At 46.4% G+C, this 19404-nt stretch overlaps 1 long non-coding RNA gene and 1 pseudogene across 1 annotated transcript in view; one reads left to right on the top strand and one right to left on the bottom strand.

Annotated features, from left to right (window-relative positions):
- LOC122554665 overlaps nt 1-11216 on the top strand; it is an 18977-nt gene extending 7761 nt beyond the window's left edge. The window contains exon 3 of the long non-coding RNA XR_006313053.1: nt 11205-11216. This is a non-coding gene — a long non-coding RNA (uncharacterized LOC122554665). The remainder of the gene's footprint in view (nt 1-11204) is intronic.
- Nucleotides 6746-18873, bottom strand: LOC122554663 (annotated as a pseudogene).
- Nucleotides 18874-19404: the final 531 nt, after the last annotated feature.

Raw genomic sequence — 19404 nt, forward strand, 5'->3', positions numbered from 1 at the left:
CATGCTGCAGTAACTTGCTGGCAACAAGGTGTCTTGTCTAAAGTGATCCCAGATCTGGACAGATCTCTGCTGTTGATCTGTTTTGTCTCAGGAGCCTGCTCTGTATTCAGTGCCTGTTAGCATTTTGTTAGAGTTCATATGTCAGCTGCTGCTTCCTTGCTATGATACTGGAAAAAAATCATCAATGCCTCTTGAGATTTAAAATACTCCATCTTTATGAAAGTGGTTGGCAGACTTTTTAACATCATTTAACATTCTAGTGATGTGAATGCATCTGTGTTGTTTCTGGCTGGGAGCATTTAACATCATGATCCTAGTTTTTAATGGATCCTCACTCGTGGTAATAAGTTTGCAATGTTTCTCTCTCCTTCCGTATTTTTAAGAGGCTTTCAAATGTGTTATGATGAGAACACTGTGTGATGGAGTGGGTGATTGTTTGGATTCCCATCTCATTATCGTCCAGCTTTCAAAGAAAATGCTGTAGTCTTTGAAATGAGAGTGTACTCCGTTTTTATACATATTGTGTTTGGATTTTATTTTTGGAATGCCAATTTCCATAAAAATATCCTGTTCGGTTTTGTAGCTCAGTAGTTGTGTTTGTTCCCTGAGATACTGAGAGTTTACACAACCCTCCATTTGCCTGTGATCCAGTTGTTGGCTGAAGCCTCTGGTTGTTCGGTGAGTCCAAGCCATTGTCTTGCTCTCTGCTGTTATACCATCAACTTGGTTTCTCAGTGTGAGCCAGGAGACCACTGCGTGATGACTTCCTGTTCCACTGTCGGTGTAAAGGCAAGTGGGAACTGTCGTGGTTAATCCCATCATGAACAACAGAACATTATATTCAGCTGGAACGACATCTACTGACTAATTTCGTTGGCTGCCATTGCAGTAAAAGCAAATCTCCCCCTTTGCCAGCAGAAAAAGAAAGTGCCCATCAGATTCCCTCATGCGTGATGGTTTAGCCTAATAGGAGCACTGGTAGATCATGCTGTATCAGCCTGGACAGAAACCTGGGCAACCTCCAAATGAAAGGATGACCTTCAGTGGATCTGCTGCCACACAAAATATGGAATTGGAATCCTTGTTACTGAGAAAATATAAACGAAACCCATTTCCCAAGGACATATGTCACAATAAGAAAGTGGGGAACAGACAGTTACTGTTCGCCTGTCTCTGGGGAGTGTCACGTTTCCCGTCCCCCCTCTCTCTGCGGCTTACCATTTTTACCAACCTTTCTGTCTGAGAATATTACTGTTCCTGTCTCACTGTCTTGGGGAGAGGGTGGGGTTGTCACAATCACCCAGTTTGTTAGTTCCATTGACTCTTGTGAAATGGGTAATCCCTGCTTCACTCTGTATGTGAGCCATGTGTGAAAGCCCAGCACAGCTAACCCTTCATCTCAATCAGATCACAGGGTCTAAGGTTGGTCTGTACTGTCTGGACCAGACAAAAACACTGACTGACTGGAGACAATTCAGATCAAGTCCCCATGAGACAGCTATTGACGTTCACCCTCAAAGTCCACTGAGGAGGTGGTCATTAATCCCAGTGTTGTCATAGATTAACTTCTCCCAGAGATTCATGATTCATTCTAGATTTTACACAAGAGTGTGATGTTGTCAGGCGACAGCTGGGAAGACATGGAGATAAAATATAAAAGGGGAGAGAATTATATATGTGCTATACGTTCCTTGAACTTAGGACGTTTGGAAATGTTTTACAGCCAATGGAATACTTGCAAAGTCCAAACATTGTTGTGATGTGGGAACTGTGACAGCCTGGGCTAGGCAGATCTTTTGGCAGCACCACCCAGAGACTGAAGGCTGTTACTGCAGGCAGGCTCCAACCAGCTCTGCTGTGAGAGAAGGACACTGGAGCACACGAGGACATGGGAAATAGGAGCAGGAGGAAGCCTCCAATAGCTGTCCATCCTTTCTTATATACAGGGACCAAAATTGCACACAATACGCCAAATGCAGGCTCACTAACAGTTTTAACAAGACTTCTCTACTTTTAAATTCCAACACCCAACAATAAAGGTGAAAATTCCTTTCGCCTTCTCGATTACTTGCTGTACCTGCACTAACTTTCTGTGTTTCATGCACAATACTACCCAGATCTCTCTGTACTGCACTTTGTTGGAATCTCTCACTATTTAACTAATAGTCGGCTTTTAGATTATTCTGACCCAAGTGCATGGTCTCAGACTTTCTGACATTAAATTCCGTTCACTGTGTATTAGTGTTTCATTTCCAGTTTGGTCTTCTCTTTGATTGACTGTCTTAATGCGTCTCTCCGTAGCATGCCCCATTCCCATTTGTTGATGGCCCTGACACTTGATATCTAACCCTTTTCTGCTGGTTCCATTCAATGACAGGCAGGAGGCTGGAAAAATACAGTAAGCCAGGCAGCATCAGGTGGTGAAGAAGTTGACGTTTTGGGTGTAACTCTTCTTCAGGAATGGGGTTGGTGTTGGGGGAGCTGCAGATAAAGGGGGTGACTGGGACAGGATGATGAAGTGGGAATCAGTGATGACAGGTAGATGGTACTACCTGGTTGGTTAATGGGAGGAATGAATCTGTTTGGTGGCAGGGAAGAGTGGAAGGGAGGGCGAGGGGTTGGGAAGGGAGTCTGGGGATGGGAAGGGTGGTTATTTGAAATTGGCAAACTCAATGTTGAGTCCTCCGGGCTGTAGGCTGCCCAGACAGAAGATGAGATGTTGTTCTTTCAATTTGTGGTTTGGTTCATTGTGGCAATGGAGGAGGCCAGTGATTGTCATGTCAGAAAGGGAGTGGGAAGTGGAATTAAATGGGTGGTGACTGGGAGAACCGTTCGGTCCCTCCGGGCCTGGCTGAGATGCTTGGCAAAACGTTCCCTAAGTTTATGTTTGGTCCCACGATGTAGAGAAGACCACATCGGGAGCACCTGATGCAGTGAACTAGGTTGAATGAGAGGTAGGTGAACCTCTGTCTCACCTGGAAGGACTGTTTGGGGTTCTGGATGGAGGTGAGGGGTTGGTGTACCAGCAAGCTTTGCATCTTTTTGGGTTGCAAGGGAAGGTTCCTGGGGGTTTTGGAGGGTTGGTGGGTGAGTGGCACAAACCAAGAATTGTCAAAGGGAATGGTCCTTGTGGAAGGCAGCCAGCGGTGGGGAGAGGAAGATGTTCTTGGTGGTGTGGTCTAGCTGGAGTTGGTGGAAGTATTTAAGGATGATGTGGTGGATGTGGAGATTGGTGGGGTGGTAGGTGAGGACAAGGGGGCTCTGCCTTTATCACGTTTGGAGGGGTTGAGAGCAGTGGAATGGGAAATGGAGGTGGTGCAGTGCATGACAGAAGGAGGAATAGCACATTGTTCATAATAGGTGGACATCTGTGATCAGTGGAATGTCTCCTTATCCAAGCAGTTGGGACAGAGGCAGAGAAATTGGGAGAATGGGATGGAATTCTTGCAGGATACTGAGTTGGAGGAGCTGTAGTCTAGTTAGTTATGGGAGTCTGTGGGTTTGTAGTAAATGTCAGTCTGAAGATTGTCACTGGAGATAGGAATGGAGAGGTCATTAATGGGGAGGGAGGTGGACCAAGTGAATTTGAGGCCAAGGTGGAAGTTGTGGGTGAAATCGATGAACTGCTCCAGTTCAGCCTGGATACAGGTCACTGCACCAATCCAGTCATTCATGTAATGGCAGAAGAGTTGGGGCACAGTGCCTGTGTAGGCACTGAAGAGGGACTGTTCAACATAACCAATAAAGGGGCAGGGGTAGCTGGGGCCCATCCAGGTACTCATAGCCAACCCCTGGATTTAGAGGAAATGGGAGAAGTTAATGGAAAAGTAGTTGAGGCTGAGGACCAGTTCAGCAAGGCGGAGGAGGGTATTGGTGGAGACTGGATAGGTCTGTTGGAGAGGAGGAAGCAGAGGGCCTGGAGGCCATCCTTATTGGGTATGGACATATGTAAGGACAGCACACCCATAGTGGAGATAAAGCGCTCAGGGCCGGGGATCTGGATGTTACTGAAGAGATGGAGGGTGTGGTTGGTGTAGCGGATGTAGGTGGGAAGTGTCTGAACCAAGGAGGAGAGGATGGAGTTGAGGTAGGACGAGATGAGTTCAGTGGGGCAGGAGCACGCTGAGATGATGGGTTATCCAGGGTAGATGGGCTTATGGATCTTGGGGAGCAGATAAGACTGGGCATTGCAGGGCTGGGGGAGTATGAGACTGGAGGCAGTGGGGGCACTGACATTGCGAGTGATTTTGGCCTGATGGGTCGCGGCACGGTCATGGTCAAGGGGAAAGTAGGTCGTGGTGTTGTAGAGTTGGCATTCAGCCTGTGCGACATAACAGTGAGTCCTCCAGACTACCGCTGCCCCACCTTTGTCAGCAGGTTTGATGGTGAACCAGGGGTTGGAGCGGAGAGAGTGGAGTGCTGCATGTTCGGGAGGGTGTGGCTGGAGAGGGTGAGGGGAGAAATTGAGGCACCTGATGTCACATCAGCAGTCAGCAATGAAGAGGTCTAGGAAGTGTACACAGCTGGAGGGGGTGACCAAGTGGAGGAGGAAGGTTGGAGGTGGGAGAAGGGGTTCCTCAGAGGGAGGTTGGGAGTTTTTGTTAAAGAAAAAGACACGGAAGTAGAGGTGGCAGAAGAAGAGCTCCGTGAGGTGGAGGGTGCGGGTTTCGTTGAGGTAGGGTCGGGCGGGAATGACTGTGAGCCCTTTCCTGAGGATAGACCTTTTGGCCTCAGAGAGTTCGAGGTTTGGGGGATAGTAAATATGGGGCATGGCTCAGGGGTGAGGTTTTCAGAGGGCCCAAGATAGCTGAAGGAGGGGAGGGGGCAAGGGTGATGGCATGTGGTGAGTGAGGGTTGGTTGTGATGTTGCATGGGGAATGGGTGTGGGAGAGAAAGGAGAGTGGGACGGAGGTGGGTTGTGGAGTGATGTGGGGGAGTGGGAAGGTGGGGATGAGGTGAAGAGAGAGAAGTGGAGGGAAAGGGTGCACTGTGGGGGTGGATGGGTGAGGAGGGTGAGTGAGTGTGCTGGCTGGCTGCAGGTAGGACTCAGGGTGACCCTGGGAAATGCAGCCGGAGTCTTACTTGCAGAGTGGATGGGGCCAGAAGTAGAGGCAGATGCTGCAGCGAAGTCAAGACTGGTCCGAGTGTTTTGACCCGGGTTTGATTCCAGCTTCAGGCAACTGTCTGTGTGGAATTTGTACATTCTCCCCGTGTCTGCGTGGGTTTCCTCTGGGTGCTCTGGTTTCCTCCCACAATCTAAAGACATGCAGGTTAGGTGAATTGGCCATGCTAAATTGCCCATACTGCTGCTCGGATGCTGCCTGAACTGCTGTACTCTTCCAGCACCACTAATCCAGAATCTGGTTTCCAGCATCTGCAGTCATTGTTTTTACATAGTGATCTGCCAACCAACCCCCTCCTTCTGTCACCCTCAATCTCCCCATGCTTACTCTTGATGCCCCTTCGATCCAGCCTGTGCTGCCTTTGGGAGAGGTTGGCCTTCCCTCCATCACCCAGGAATATGGTCATCATCCCAGAGCAGTCACACTTTTAACCTGAAGGTCATCCCAGCTGGGGCGGGGGAGAGAAGGTGGCACCTTCATGGTGGTCATACCTGTCATTAATCCACTGTAACCTCTGTTGGGGCTGCAAGAGTTCAACTTCCCTCCCTCAGACAGCTCCCTCCCTGGAAGGTAATATTGCTGCCCCTAGTTTTGGGTTAATTAACCAGTGAAATATGACTATGGGGAGCCAGCATTGGCTGGGCAGGCAGCCACAACTGCTCTAACCCTGGATTCAGAAAATCCCCTTGGAATTGGGCAAGACATTCGGGAGCACAGTGCCCACTGCCTCTGAAATCCCTCACTTACCGAGAATACACTCTCAGTATTCACCTTTCTCAGCTGCCATCTCAATTTACTATAAACTCTGTGTCCAATGATCCTGCCCCTCCAGGTACCTGATGAAGGAGCAACGCTCCGAAAGCTTCTACTTCCAAATAAACTGTTTGACTATAACCTGGTGTTGTGTGCTTTTTAACTTTGGCCATCTACATGAGCTGCCATCTCAGACTGAATCAGCTGAACTGTTTTTCATTCATGTTTTGAGAAGATTAAAGCCTAATCTACAATCCCCAGCACAAAGACCATTCTCAATCCAGAGCTAGAGACACAGACCTCAGAGACACCGACAGACAGCACAGAGTAACACACTCGCGCTGAGAGAGACATCTACAGGCAACACTAAGTAACACATGCACTCTGAGAAATAGGCAGCACTGAGTAACATGGTCACACTCCATGCTGCGGATAGATCTCTCCGAATGTGGGTGTGTTACTCAGTGCTGTCTGTAGGTGTCTCTCTGAATAACATACTCACACTCAGAGAGACACGCAGCCGACAATGTCTGTGAATGGCCAAAGATTGTTTCAGGGGCTACCCAACATGCAGCAGAGATTGCACAGTGCGATCCCATAAACTGGGCCTGGACCAACAGACTGAAGAGGGAATGTGTCAGATTGTATTTATTGAATCCTAACAGCTTTCAGTTTTTCTTCTTGTTGGAATCTTGTAATTTACATAAATTCCTGATCAAAGGGATTATTTGAAAGGGATGGAAGATTGTAATTGATGGACAGGTCAAGCAACCAATTGTGACAATGACCTGCTGAACTGCAGCCAATCAACTGAGGGAGGGGGGGGGGAGGTCGTCTATTTCCAAAGCACACAGAGACAAAGGCTGAATTTTCATCTTTATTCCCTTTTCCACATTCACACTGACAGGAAAAAAACCCAACTGGAATTAACAGCCCAGACAGAGGAAGCTGCTCAAATTCACAGCCATAATGGAGTTTGAGGCAAACACTTGTGGAGATTTTCTCAATAGCATGAGAATCCTGTCCCTTTAAACAGTGACAAAACTTTAAATTGGAATTGGCGGCTGAGCAGGAAGGAGATCTGGTTTACAGAAGCAGAGACTTCTGAGGTTCACATTGTTTTGTACAGCTGACAGTCTTCAGCAATTCAAGAAATTTTATTTAGCAATGCAAGTCAACCCTGTCCCCACCAAACACTCCCAGACAAGGACAGCATGAGGTTTGACACAGCATAAAGCTCTCTCTACACTGTCCAAAGACCTGCTTTAACATCCAAACCTCAGAAGTGTCTCTGAGCCAGTCTTGAGAAGGAAGAGAGTTGAAATTCAGTGCTGACAATGACCTTTGTCCTGCCAGCTCAGCCCTGTTCTATTTAAAGTTGTGTCTCCTCTGTGGACTGTCTTGAACACTCTACACGCACTCTGATCTCCTGATGCTCTTGCTGAGGGGAGAGGGGAGGGTCACGTGGGTGAGGGCACAGGAGAAGCGAGCGTTGGACTCCCAGTCAGACCCAGAAAGGGTCAGCAGGCTGCTGACACTGTAGGTGCTGTCCGAAGCTCGCAGGTAGTTGCTGGTCTGAACCCCGTCCGAAATGACTGCACCATCCTTCTTCCACTGCACCTCCAGCTCATCGGGATAGAAGTGATTGGCAAGGCACACCAGGGTGGCAGTGCCCTTGGCATTGACCTGCTCCGGGGAGGGGGGCAGCAGGGTCAGCTTGGGCTGAGAGTTCTCACGGCCTGAAAGACAAGCAAAACAATTTTAATCCCTGCCATTTGAAGGGAATTCAACCCTCACAATATTCACTGTCAATACAATCTTTTTGAACATTTTTGGTCAATACAGAATAAACCCGACAAAAGAACAGACATTGTTCAAATTGCTTCTTGGGATGTGAGTGTCACTGGCAGGGCCAGCATTTATTGCCCATCCCTAATTGCCCCTGAGAGGGTGATGGTGAAAGAGAAGGGACAGTTTTAGACCATCGTTTAAGGAATGAATGTGGGAAGCTGGAAGGGCTATCCGGGGGATCATTTCAGTGACAGTGATCAGAACTCAGTGAGCTTGAGAGGAGGGATGGAAATGGAGAACCATGGAGCAAGTGTAAAAGTTTTCATTTTATTAAACTGTACAGTGTTTTGGTAAAAGTGGATCAGAACCAGCGACATGATGGGAAATCAGTGTCAGGGCAGTGAGAGCCCTCGAAGGATGAGACAGAGATCGTTCAGAATCTGTTCCCACAAAGAGTAAGGGTGGGACTTCCAGACCAAGACCGAATGAACTAGAGGATTAGGGGTCATGTACTGACATGGATTGGGAACTGTTTGGCGGACAGGACAGGAAGAAGGAGTCTTTTTCTGAATGACAGGTAGTTACAACTTAGTGTACCACATGTGTCAGTCCTTGGTACCCAGTTATGCATAATATATAATCATAGAGTCATCGAGTTAGAGAGACCCAAAAGGCCCATCAGCCCATTGTGTCCATACTGGTCAAAAAACAACAATTCAATAATTGCCATACATTTTTCCAGCATGAGGGAATTAGATGCAGTATGTGTTTAAGAAGGAATTAGATATAGTTCTTCGGATTAAAGGGATCAAAGAATGTGGGGAGAAAGCAGGAACAGGGGACTGTGTTGGATGATCAGCCATGATCATATTGATTGGTGGAGCAGGCTTGAGGGGCCGAATGGCCTACTGCTGCTCCTAGTTTGGACGTTTCTATCTTTTTTTCAGACAATGAGGGAATGTCTCTCATCAATTTGAAGCTGGAAGTCACATGTGTGTGGAGGTGGAAGATGTGGCCATGGTGATTAATGAATGCGGGTCAGGAAGGTGGTTAGGAAGACGCATGGGATAAACTGTTTTTTTCTCCTTGATGAAATGAGGCAGCTGGATCAGCAGCATTTATTGCCCATCCCTAATCGCCCAGAGGGCAGTTTAAAGTCAACCACATTGTTGAGGGTCTGGAGTCACATGGTAAGGATGGCAGTTTCCTTCCCTAAAGGACATTTGGGAATCAGATGGCGTTTTCCTGACAATCAAAAATGGTTTCATGGTCGTCATTAGTCTCTTAATTGCAGATTTTGTTTGATTGGATTTGAATGCCACCGTCTGCTGGATTCTAACCCTGGTCCCCAGAACATTATCTGGATCTCTGGATTAACAGCTCAGCAATAATACCATTAGACCATCACCTCCTTTATATCATTTTTAGTTGACAGTGAATGCAAGGAGTTTGTTTATTCTGGAACTGTATAAAACCCCAGTTAGAGCACAGTGAGAGAACAGCGTACGGTTCTGATCACCACATTACAGGAAGGATGTGATCCCATGAGAGACCAGGACAGAGGAGGAGTTTGTCAGGAATGGGAAGTTTTAACTTTGAGGAATGATTGGTTTGGCTGGGACTGTTTTCTTTGGAACACAGGAGGCTGAAGGGAGATTTGATCGAGGTGTGTAAATAATGAGGGGCCTGGATAGGGTGTGTAGGAAGGACTGATTTCCATCAGCACAGAGGGCAATAACCATGGGGAGAGATTGAAATGAATTGGGGACAGGGGTTGAGGGGAGTTGACAGTAATTGTTTTCACCCAGAGGCTGGTGAGATCTGGGATTCACTGTCTGAAAGGGCGAGAAAGGCAGAAACCCTCATCACATTGAAAAAAACACTTGGATATTCACTTGAACAGTGAAACCTCCAGAGCTATGGAGCAAGAGCTGGAAAGTGGGATGGAGTTCAATACATCTTTAACAAACCTCCGATCACCCACAGATCAGGAGAGCTTTATCCGAGAACATTGGAGCAGACTTGGATCTACACAATTCAGGAAAGAGTCACATTGGGTGTCTGTGTAGAAGGTTCTAGATTATATTTCAAACCTTGCTGCACAACACTGGGCTGACGTCAAGCGTGAGACTGCAAAGAGTCTCAGTGTCCTGGGGTCAGACAGGGTCACTGCTCCTAATGACCCCATGCCCCCTGGAAGGTGAGAGTGCGCAGACAATGGGTGAGGATCCGGATCAGGAGACTCAAACCTTAATGAAAGACTTGCATTTGTGTAGCACCTGTCCCCAACTCAGGATGCCCCAATGGATCTTTCCAACATTCTGTGCACAGCAAGATCCCAAACACAGTATGATAATTAACAGAGAAATAGATTTTTAGTGATTTTGACTGTGGGATAAATATTGTCCAGGGACACCGGGGGGGAACTGTGTGCTCTTCATCCAATAGTGTCATGGAATGGCATCTTTCACAACTGAAAGACTCCCAGTTTATCCAAAAAAAAATAGTTCCTTGAATGTGGAGTTGCAGGCAGGTAGGTTGGGGGGGGGGTGAAGAAATAATTTGGTTTGTTTTCCTTTATTGGTCAGTGCATTGAGTATTGGCGTTGGGAGCTGTTGCGGCTGTACAGGACATTGGTTCGGGCACTTTTGGAATACTGTGTGCAATTCTGATTGCCCTGCTGTAGGAAAAATGTTGTGAATCTTAAAATGGTTCAGAAAAGATTTACAAGGATGTTGCCAAGGTTGGAGGGTTTGAGCGAAAGGAAGAGGCTGAACAAGCTGAGGCCATTTTCCCTGCAGCATAGCTGGTTGATGGGTGACCGTATAGAGGTTTATAAAATCATGAGGAGCATAGATAGGATAAATAGAGAAGATCTTATCTCCAGAGTGGGGGAGTCCAGAACTGGAGGGCAGAGGTTGAAGGTGACAGGGGAAAGATTTAAAAGGGACCCAAGGGACAACATTTTCATTCAGAGGATGTTAAATGTGTGGAATGAGCTGCCAGAAGAAGTGGTGAAGGCTGGTACAATTACAACATTTAAAAGGCATGGGTATATAAATAGGAAGAGTTTAGAGGGATATGTGCCAAATGCTGGCAAATGGGACGAGATTATTTTTGGATATCTGGTCAGCATGAACGAGTTGGACCGAAGGGTCTGTCTCTGTGCTGTATATCTCCATGACTCTAATTGTATTTCAATCCAGTCCTTACCACTTCAGGCTCTCCCAAAGACATTTACAGACAGTTTTGTTTGACAAGCAGTCCCTGTTGCAATGCCAGTAACATGGCAGCCAGTTTCTACACAGCAAGATCCCATTAGAAGCAATGAGATCAAAGAGCAATAATGATGTTGTCTCAACAATAAATATTGGTCTGAACTCAACCCAAGGTTAAAGTAATTTGGTTCAGTTGGATGGAAAATGAGAAAATGGAAGGTAAAGGAGAAGGTAGGATTGCTGGTTAGTGATGGGATTGATTGTTACCAGAAAATAAAAGGAAGGGATGGAATTTTGAATATCAAAGGAAGCCTAAAAGTGCAGGGAAAATCAATAATAGAACAAACTTCTAGAGTTTGTATCTAAATGCATGAAGCATTCCGAGTAAGGTCGACAAAGTGATGCCACAAATCGAGGTAAATTGAGTTTCCAAAGAATTTAAACTAGTTAAAGTGGAGGAGGGTTCAGGAGAGGTTATTCAAGTTTTTAGAAGATGTAATAGGATTGAGAGGATGGAAAGGATCAGAGATCAAACATAAAGCACAGCAGATAAGAGGACAATGATGGGAAGGAGGGCAGTCAATGCAGGACTGAGGGTGTTGTACTTAAATACACACAGTATACACAATGAGCTTGTAGTGCAGATTGAAACTGGCAGGTATAATGTTGTGGGTATCACAGAGACATGGCTGTAAGGGGATCCGGGCTGGGAACTAAATATCCAAGGATACATGTCCCATCAAAAGGATAGGCAGATGGTCAGAGGGGGGAAGAGTTGCCTTGTTAGTGTGATATAAAATTAAATCAATAGTAAGAAGTGATAGAGAGTCAGAAGGTGTAGAATCTGTGTGGGTAGAGTTGAGGAACCGCAAGAAATAAAGAATCTGATGCAAGGTATGTCCAGGTCTCCAAGCAGTAATCAGGGTATGGGGAAGGAAATCAATCAGGAGACAGAAAAGCCAGATACAAAATGTTATGGCAGACTTCAATGGATAGGTGGACTGGGTAGAACGTCTCAAGGAAAGGATTTCATGGAATGTTGATGAGGTGAATTTTGGAGCAGCTTGTGGTTGAGCCACTATGAAACAGGCAGGTCTGGATTCAATGATGTGTTTGGAGGCAAACTTGATTAGTGAGTTTAAGGTGAAAGTATCCCTATGGATACATGACCATAATATGATAGAATTCCCACTGTAGTTTGAGAGGGAGAAGTCAGGGTGTGGGGAATGAATAGGTGGACTGGGTAGAACGTCTCAAGGAAAGGGTTTCATGGAATGTCTACGAGATGGTTTTTGAAACAGCTTGTTATTGATCATTTGGAACAGGCAGTTTTGGATTCAGTGATGTGTAATGAGGCAAAGTTGATCAGTGAGCTGAAGGTGAAAGTATCCCTATGGATAAGTGACCATAATATGATAGAATTCCCACTGTAGTTTGAGAGGGAGAAGCTGCAATCAGATGGATCAGGATTTCAATTGAGTAAAGGTAACGACAAAGACATGAGGAAGGAGCTGGCCAGAGTTGATTGGAAGGGGAGCCGAGCAGGTAAGATGGTGGGGCAGCAAACAGCAGAGTTTCTGGGGATAATTCAGGAAGCAGAGCAGGAATTCATCCCAAAAAAGAAGAAACATAATAAGGGGAGGACAAGGCAACCATGGCTGATGAGTGAGGTCAAGGACAGCATAAAAGCAAAAGGAAAAGCATCCAATGTGGTGGAGAATAGTGGGAAGCCAGAGGGTTAGGAAATCTTTAAAAACCTGTGGGGGATAACGAAAAAAGCATTAAGGGTGGAGAAGGTGAAATGTGGGAGTTATCTAGCCAGTAATATAAAAGAAGATTGCAGGAGTTTTATCATATATATAAAAAGGAAGAGGGAGGCAAAAATAGACTTTTGATCGCTGGAAAATGAGGTTGGAGAAAGGATAATAGGAAATGAAGAAATAGCCGAAGAATTGAATCGATACTTTTCATCAGTCTGCACCATGGAACACAACAGCAGCATACCAGTACTTCAAGGCTGTCAGGGGGCAGAAGGGAGTGTAGTGGCCATCACTAAGGAGGAGGTACTGGGGAAGCTGAAAGGTCTCAATGTGGATAACTCACCCAGACTGGATGAACTACACCAGTGTGTTCTGAAGGAGATCACTGAGGAGATTGTGGGGACATTGGTGATGATCTTTCAGGAATCTGTGGAGTCAGGGTGTGGAGGTGGGGTGGGGAGGGATTTGGTGGGGGCAAGGGACAGGAAAATGGCTCACATAACACCCCTGTTTAAGAAGGGAGGGAGGTAGAAGATGGGACATTGTAGGCCAGTTAGCCTGGATTCGGTTGTTGGTAAGGTTTTAGACTTCACTTTAAGGGTGAAATTGTAGAGGACTTGGAAGTGCATTGGGAAAATAGGGCTGAGTCAACATGGCTTCATCAAGGGGAGGTCATGCCTGGCAAATCTGTTAGAATTCTTTGAGGAGGCAATGAGCCAGTCAGACAAAGGAGAGTCAGAGGAAGTAATCTATTTGGATTTCCAGAAAGCATTTGACATACGATAAATGCCCATAATGTTAGGGGCAATGTACTGGCATGGACTGAAGACTTGGCATAAATCAAAGAGTGAGGAACAATGGCAGCTGGTGACCGGTTGAGTTCTGCAATGTTGGGACCATAACTATTCACGTTATACATTAACAATCTGGATGAAGGAAGTGAAGACATTGTTGCTAAGTTTGCAGGTGACATGAGATAGGTGGAGGGACAGGTAGTGTTGAGGAAGTGGGGAGGCTGTAAAAGGTCCTGGATAGGCTCAGAGAGGGGGCAAAGAAGTGGCAAATAGAATACAATGTGTTACAGTGTGAGGTTATGCACTTTGGTAGGAAGAAGAGATGCAAAGACTGTTTGCTAAATAAGGAAGACCTTTGGAAATCTAAAGCACAAACGTCATTCAGGTTTCTCTTCAGATTAACAGGCAGGTCCAGTTTGTGCTTGGGAAGGCAAATGAAATGGTAGCATTCATTTAAATAGGGCCCGGATACAAGAGCAGAGATGTACTGCTGAAGCTGTGTAAGGCTCTGGTCAGACTGAATTTGGAATATTGTGAGCAGATTTGGGACCCATATTCTATGAAACAATGTGCTGGCATTGAAGGGGTTTACAAGAATGATCCTGGGGATGAAGGGCTTGTCATATGAGGCATGGTTGAGGACTCTGGGTCTGTACTCGATGGAGTTTAGAAGGATGAGGAGGGATCTTATTGAAATTTACAGAATACTGATCAGCCTGGATAGAATGGATGGGGATAAGGTGTTTCCAAAAACAGGAGAGACTCGGTAACCAAGGCACAGCCTCAGAATGAAAGGCCGACCCTTTCGAGCTAAGATGAAGAGGAATTTCTTCAGCCAGAGGGTGGGGAATCTGTGGAACTCATTGCTACAGATGCCAAGCAATTGAGTGTATTTAAGACAGAGATAGATAGGTTCGTGATTGTTAAGGGGATGGAAGGTTCCTGTGGAGTGGGCAGGAGAATGGGGGTGCGAAGCATATCTGCCAAGATCAAATGGCAGAGCAGATTCAATGGGCTGAATGGCTGATTTCTGCTCCTGTTTCTTAAAGTCTTCTGCGAGTTTCCCCAAAACCCTGGAAAACTGAACCCTGGATTGTGAGCCCTGCTGTAGCAGTTTGGAATCCTGATGGGAATGATGGTTCATCCTGGGCATGCAGCCAGAGCCAAGTCCATGGCACCACAGGGGGCTCAGCTGTACAGGGGGGCACAAGGAAGACTGGAAGAGCGATAGTGAGAGGAGATTCTAGAGGGAGGGCTATCGATAGGTGTTTCTGCAGCTGCAGATGGGAATCCAGGATGGTGTGTTGTCTCCCTGGTGCCAGGGTCAAGGATGTCTCTGAGCAGCTGCAAAGCACCCTGAGGGGAGAGGGGGAACAGGCAGCAGTCGTGGTCCACATTGGTCTCAGTGATGGAGGGAGAAAAAGGATGTGGTCCTGCAGTCAGAATTTAGGGAGCGTGGAAAGGAATTAGGACCAGGAACTAAAAAGAAGGAATCTGCGCATTACTTCCAGTGACCGACACAAGTGAGAAGAGGAACAGGTGGATAACACAGGTGACTGTGGGGCTGGAGAGAGGGTCCAGGAGGGAGGGCTTTAGATTCTTGGGACATTGGGACTGGGTCGGGGGGAGATGGGACTTGGACAGACCAGACAGCGTTGCTCCTGAACAGAGCTGGGACTGAGTTCCTTTGGGGTGATTTACAGGACTGTGGGAGCCAGGAGGGAATATCAGAGAGGAACACCAATGTCCACGGAATCCTCACCACCCATTGGGAAGGATGTGGAGGAATACAAATTCAAGGAATTTACAGAGACTTGCAAATATGATAGAATCGTTATAAATGGGGTGACGGGGTCTTTAATTTCTGAATATAGACTGGGGTAGTAGCAGTGTAATAGGCAGAGAGGGGCCAGAGTTGTGAGAGTGTGTTCAGGTGAAGTTTCAGGTGGCATCGTGGACAGTGAAGAAGGCTGTGTAAGAGTACAATGGGATCTTGACCAACTGGGTCAATGGGCTGAGGAATGGCAGATGGAGTTTAATTCAGATAAATGTGAGTGCTGTATTTTGGTAAGACACAGGAGATGGGTGAGATCCTATTTCAGGTCAGTATTTATTGTGGAGAAGGACATGAAAGTGAGGGAATTTGGAAAAATAGTGATGTTTTGAAAAAGTCCACAATACAAATGAGGAGATGCGAAAGGTCTTAAAACATATAAAGGTAGATAAATCCCTAGGACCTGATCATGTGTATCCCAGAATATTGTGGGAAACTAGGGAAGAGATTGCTGGGTCCCTTGCTGAGATATGTTTATCATCAACAGCTATAGGTAAGGTGTTGTACCATTATTTCAGAGAGGCTGTAAGGAAAGCCAGGGAACTCTCGACCAATGAGCCCGATGTCAGTGCTGGGTAAGATGTGGGAGTGGATTCTGAGGGACAGGATTTACATCCATTTGGATAATCAGTGTGGTTTTGTGCATGGGAAATTGTGTCTCCCCGATTTGATTGAGGAGGTGACAAAGAAGGTTGATGAAGGCCGAACAGTAGACATTGTCTATATGGACTTCAGCAAAGTGTTTGACAAGGTTCCACATGATACACTGGTTAGTAAGGTTAGACCACATGGGATCCATTGGGAGCTAGCCATTTGGGTAAAAAAATTAGCTTGAAGATAGGAGAGAGGGAGTGGTGGTAAAGGGTTGATTTTCAGATTGGAGATCTGTTAATATCTGTGTGCCGCAAGGAGTGGTGCTGGATTCACTGCTTTTGGTCATTTAAATAAATTATTTCACTGTGAATATAGGAGTTAACATAAGTTTGTAAATGACACCAAAACTGGTGGGACAGTGGATAGTGAAGAAGATGATCTCAGGGTACAGCGGGACCTTGATCAGATGGGGCAATGGGCAGAGGTGTGGCAAATGGAGTTCAGTTTAGATAAATGTGAGATGTTGCATTTTGGAAAGGCAAACCAGGGCAGTTAATGGTAGGGCCCTGTGAAATGTTGCTGAACAAAGAGACCTCGGGGTGAAGGTGAAGGTGAAGGTGAAGGTGAAGGTGAAGGTGAAGGTGAAGGTGAAGGTGAAGGTGAGGGTGAGGGTAATGTGCATTATTCCTTAAAACTGGATCACAGGGAGACAGGGTGTTGAAGAAAGTGTTGGGTACATTTGCCTTTATTGGTCACTGTATTGAGTACAGGAGTTGGGACATCATGTTGCAGGTGTACAGGAGATTGGTGAGGCCACTTTGGGAATAATGTGAACAATTCTGATCATCCTGTGATAGGAAGGATGTTGTGAAACTTTAAAAAGATGCAGAAAAAGATTTACAAAGATTTTGCTAGGAATTGGAGGGTTTGAACGATAGGGAGAAGATGAATAAACTGGGGCAATTTTCCCTGCAGCATCGCAGGCTGGGAAATTTATAAAATCATGAGGGACATAGATAATGTGACTAATTCAGGAAGCATGTGAATGTTTTGTAGAGATGACAAATTATATTCCCAAAGGTTATTCCAGGGATGAGGAACGCCAGTTATGAAGATCTACTGGAGGATTTGGGACTGTCTTCTTTGGAGAAGGCTGAAAGGAGATTTATTCGAGGAACGCAAAATCAGAAGGGGCTTGGACAGAGTAAATAGGGAGAAAATGTTCCCAATTGAGAAAGGATTGTGACCGAGAGACCACAGATTGAAAGTAATTGGGAAAAGTAACAAAATGAGATGAGGAACAACATTTACAGCCAGTGAGTGGTTAAGGTGTGGAATGCACTGCCTGAGAGTGTGGTGGAGGCAGCTTCAATTGAAACATTCCGAAGGGAATGAGACTGTTATTTGACAAGGAACAATGTGCAGGGTGACAGGGAGAAGGCAGGAGAATGACACTCATTGAATTGCTCATTCAGAGAGCTAGTACAGACAAGATGGGCATAATGGCCTCCTTGTGCACTGTAACAATTCTGTGATTGTGTGATTGAGCAGAGTTAAAGCTGGGGGAGGTGGGAGCTCGGTGTCTCACTGTGCTGCTGCTGCTGCTGCTGCTGCTGCTGCTGCTGAGGTCAGTGAGATCAGAGACTGGGACAGGGAGCCAGAGCTCACATCAAACTCTGCCCCGTGTCCGTCACACTGAGACTTTCAGGAGGCTACTCACTGATTTCACTCCATGCTGCAGGAATGGGACCACAGGCTGCAAATGGCCAGAGCTCCTCCACACAGTGAGTAAAACGTGCTGACTTATATCTTGCTGTTTCAAGGGGGCAATGGAAGGAAAGAAATACAGCTGGACACCCTGTTAGACCCAGTGCTCCTCAATCAACCATTTCATTCACTGCAACTTCTCACTAACACCTTCAACAATTCAGCATTTGTGTTTTAGAAATTGTGTTTCAGTATTGACAGGATAAATAACGGAGGATAGAGATTTACTTACTCAGTCTGAGCTTGGTTCCTTTACCGAATGTGTCCCACAGTGAGAACTCCCAGTGCAGTGGCTGTACAAAAACCTCTACTCTCTGCTTCCCTCTGTCACTCTCACTCTCTCCCTGCCCCTCTCTGTCTCTCCCTCATTCATGTCTGTCTTCCTCTCTGTTTCTCTCATTCTGTTTCTCTCTCTGAGATGTGTCCAGCTGGGCTCGGGAGGTTTGTTAAATTTATTTTTTGATATTAAATCTTGCAGCCATTCTTCACACGTGGCCATGGAGTGTTAGAGGGAAACTTGAGGCCTTCAGTGAGCAGTGGACACCACAGGGACTGGAGTGTGTCGTGGACAGTGACAATCCCAGCATGGGGTAATTTGCTCAGTTTCATTTATATATTACTGTGTTTGTATCAGTGACAGAGGAAGGACTGTGTGTCTATTATTATGTATAACATATAATTGTGAATGTGTCAGTACAGGAGGTGGTGCTGTGTGCATTGAGGTTTTTGTATGGCTCTGTATCACCGTGAAGGCCAGCTGTAAACTTCTGACAGTAATAGTCAGCGACATCCTCATTGCTGATTGTCAGGGTGAAACTGGTCCCTGATCCACTGCCGGTGAATCGATCGGAGACTCCTGAGAATCGAGTTGCTGCAGCATAGATCAGGGGAGAGGGTTGCTAATACTTTGACTGGCCGTACAGGTGATGGTTGCGATCTGGCCCAGTCCCACTGACAGCACCGGGGGAGACTGGGTCATGATGATACCTGAGGGGTCAGAGAGAAACACAGTGAAGTCAGAACTGTCACAGAAAGAGCCGGTCAAATGAGAGATTGTTGGAGACACTGAGCATTCCTCTGGTTTCAGCATTTTCCCTTCAATCACAAGTCAGTGGAATTGGAGTGAAATGGAGAGCAGCTAAAGATTCAAGGTGGAAGGAGAGAGATTTGTACCTGCGACACAGAATGCCAGGGGCCAGATCAGCTGGATGTGTGAAATCATGGTGTGTGCTCCTGTCCCTGTGCCCCCCTCATTCTCTCTCTGTCTGTCTCAGAGAGTCATTGATGTGAACAGCACTGAATGAGGCCATTTGGCCCATTGTGTCTGTGCTGGTAAACAGCGATCTGATGACACTAATCCATCCTCCAGCTCTTGGCCCATTACCCTGGAGGTTACAGCAACACAAGGGACTATCTAAACACTGCTCCAATGTCACGAGAGTTTATGACTCAACCAGCCTTTCAGGCAGTGAGTTCCCGACTCTCACCACCCTCTGGGTGAAAACATTTCTCCTCAACTCTCCTCTCACTCTCCAATTCGACTGGGCCTGGACTCAGTTGAGTTGAGAAGGATAAGAGGGAAGCTGATTGAAATGTATAAAATTCTAACAGGGCTGGGCAGGGAGGAGGTTTCCCCTGGTTGGGGAGTCTGGAACCAAGGGACCCAGTCTCAGGGGGATACAGGGTAGACCATTTCGGGCTGAGACGAGGAAACGTTTCTTCACCCAAAGGGTAGGACAGCTGTGGAATCCAAGGAACTGAATAAATTCA

Source organism: Chiloscyllium plagiosum, chromosome 11 (genome assembly GCF_004010195.1).
Source record: "Chiloscyllium plagiosum isolate BGI_BamShark_2017 chromosome 11, ASM401019v2, whole genome shotgun sequence".
Lineage (NCBI taxonomy): Eukaryota > Metazoa > Chordata > Chondrichthyes > Orectolobiformes > Hemiscylliidae > Chiloscyllium > Chiloscyllium plagiosum.